Below are 3,156 nucleotides of genomic sequence, written 5' to 3'. Positions count from 1 at the left end.
TTGTGAAAAAAAATCTGTGATATTACAGAAAAATCTGTGAATGTGGTAACCCTGATGTACGCAGCAATTAAGTGCAAATCAAGCCTCGGAATGCAACCGTATATTGTCAATTGCGGTTGAAGGTCATTCGGATCCGATAGAGCCAAAAAAATTCTAAGCACTTGATGGGTGTGTTTTGATTGACAATGGAACCTATGTGATATCCGATTTCAAACAAATTCCGTGGTTCAAATTTTTCGTGGATAGGTTAGCCAAAAAAATCTTTTTTTTTCCTTTTTTAATTTTGACTATATGTAGTTACATTTTCTTCGTTACATTTTAACGACATTCAATTAGCTAGAGATTATTGGGTAGCGAAAATTTAGAGCCATAGTACTCAAGTGAGACCAAGGATGTGAAGTGTAGGGGAACATGGGGAGACTTGACCAAGTGCTATGACGTGTACCCGAGCAAAGTCCAACATCAAAATTACAGCAAATAGACAACATATTTTGATATCAAGCATCAAATTGAAATCTTATTTTGATATCAGTTTAAACTTTTTCGGATACGACATCATATTTTGATCTGTGCTTACATTTTTAGAAAAAAATGTTTCTTTCTATTTCTTTGACAAACATCAAATTGATTACTTAATTTGTTAACAATGAAATATTTCACCATCTCAATGAGTTTTCAATTTGCTTTTACTGATAGCATGAATAGTTTTCTGTTTGATGTCACAGTGCAATTTTTCTGCTTTCGATTTTGATCTTTTAACCGTTAAAACGACCAAAATGATCACAACCTGAGCAATTATTCCCTACTACATCACAACATTAAGTTTAGTTCTCAATTTGTTATCAGACTCTGCTCGGGTACTATTGGGTTCATAAAATTTTCTCAAAAATATTTTTATACCCATTTCGGTCATATAAGGTAATTTTAAAAGTTTGGAATAAAAAATCCTTTCCTTATAGAAAATATTCCGTAATTATTAAATTTGCGTTAAATGATGTTATTTTTTATTAAACCTCGTATGGACATACCTACTCGACTAATAATTAGTTTTAAAGCACTCATACATTATTTTATTCTTCATGAACTAGTGATATTATTTTACATAAATCGGAACATTGAAGAAAAATAAAAATTTTCTGATATTTATTTTGCTGTGATACCTACTGTTAATGTTAATCACGTCACAAAAAGATTCCACATCAAACACCAGTGTATGTTTTTAGTACTAGTAAACAAAGTTAGCAGTAATGTGGCTGTAAGCAGTGCAGTTAATCCTTAAAAAGAAATGCATTAAAAACAAAAAAAAAAAATAATTAAATTCAACCCTTTTATATTTTTTGCTGCTACCTGAGGAACTTAAAAATTGCATTTAAGGCCGATATAAGGCCTGTTCTAATGACCCTACCACTTCTAGTTTTCCAATCTGTATACTTCACATCCTTGCTCTCACTTGAGTACTATGGCTCTAAATTTTCATAACTTTCTCTACCAAGTAATCTCTTACTAATTGAAAGTAGTAAAAATGAAAAAAATGCAAAAAAATTATGATTTAGCTAGGGATGTATATGTGGCATGAACACCAGCGTTTTTGTGACAGATAACACTCTGATTTCGAAAGTAAGGAAGGTGCCTTAACAAACGGATGTTACTCTTCATTAAGACGATCTCGTTACGTTTTGGACAGACTTAGCCAACTGCCATCACAGCAAGGATGTATGACAATGATACGATAATGCCACAGTGGTCCAGGAAGTGAAATTAGCGGAAACCAATTGTTCACGCATTCAGCGTTGGATTTAGAAATTTGGTGTCTTAAAAACATTTATTGTGCGTGATAAAGTGCATCGTTTGGCTGAAACGGTTTTGGGGTGGTCCTTTAAGTGTCAAAATTGTAGATATTATTTCAAATTCAAGTTGAGATAGAATGATACTTCCTTCTGCAATATTCTAGAATAATTAATTCTGAGTAACTTTATTGAAGATGCTAACTTTTTATCTCAAACCGTTTTCATTTTATAGCGTGTTCCATATCATATCTTAGACTGTCTCTCTTTCCTTAACTACTCTAAAACAAAATTTTTGTGGTGTGGGTATATGACAGTATTGACACGTTGTTACTTGATTCTCATAAGTAACGTATGCCGTTTGGCATTCACCCTGTAAAACGGTGATAAAATATGAAATAGGGCGCTCTTTCCCAAAAATAATAAATCCCATTCGTCTATAAAAGCTCGGAAAACTCGCGTCCAATCGATGAAATAAACGCTATATAATTATCATGAACGAGCGTTTATATTTCATGTAATCGCATATTCATTGTGTTACTTACCTTACCTTACGTTTCCAGTTTATTCGGTCCATAGTTGCTCGGTACCAACCTCTGGATGCACGTAGACTCCTTAGATCTTATTCAGTTTTGCCGCATTATGTACTCCCTTTCCGCTTGCACTGAATGGAACAGTTGCGCGAGAACCATTTTCATCGGGTTGCCGTCTGACATTTTGGCGACGCAATGAAACAACTGGTGTTGAAAATTTTTGCTGTGTAGAAGCTGTTGCAATTCATTGTTCATATTACGTTTTCGTGTCTCTATTGCCTTCTATATGAACATCCCAGAGATGTTGTTTTGTCTATATCAATGGTACCATATCCTGTCGCCGAGTTTCTGCTTTTTTCAAAGACAAACATTAGTTTGCAGCCGAATACTAGTTTGCAGAAAACATTTAGTGATAGTTCAATAATCCTTCAGATACTTAAAAAAATTTCCTTGCATAGACTTTACCATTAGCATTATAACTCAAAACTATACGAATCTGAAAAAAAAACTTCAAAGAGAACTATTAGATAAATTATCAAATTGATCCCACCTGCTTTTGTTACTGTGAAAATTCCAACTCACCCATCTTTCAAATTTGAGATAGCTATTTTGGCCCTGTTTCTATCATCATCCTACCCATTTGACACCGTTGGTTAGATCAGCGTTTGTCATCTTTGTTCAAAGCATTGGCTCAAATGGTAAGGCGATAATTGAAGTACTCAATCGGAGTTTTCCTTGCGCTTGGTTCTTAGGAGGTAGGTACGTTACTTAGCGAACACAAAATTCTCAAATATTGGATAGATATTATCGACGGAAACAATTTGCAAAAATACAAAGAG

This window comes from Topomyia yanbarensis, chromosome 3, assembly GCF_030247195.1.
Source record: "Topomyia yanbarensis strain Yona2022 chromosome 3, ASM3024719v1, whole genome shotgun sequence".
Classification (NCBI taxonomy): domain Eukaryota; kingdom Metazoa; phylum Arthropoda; class Insecta; order Diptera; family Culicidae; genus Topomyia; species Topomyia yanbarensis.
The sequence above is the reverse complement of the archived record's forward strand: the minus strand, read 5'-3'. Positions refer to the sequence as shown.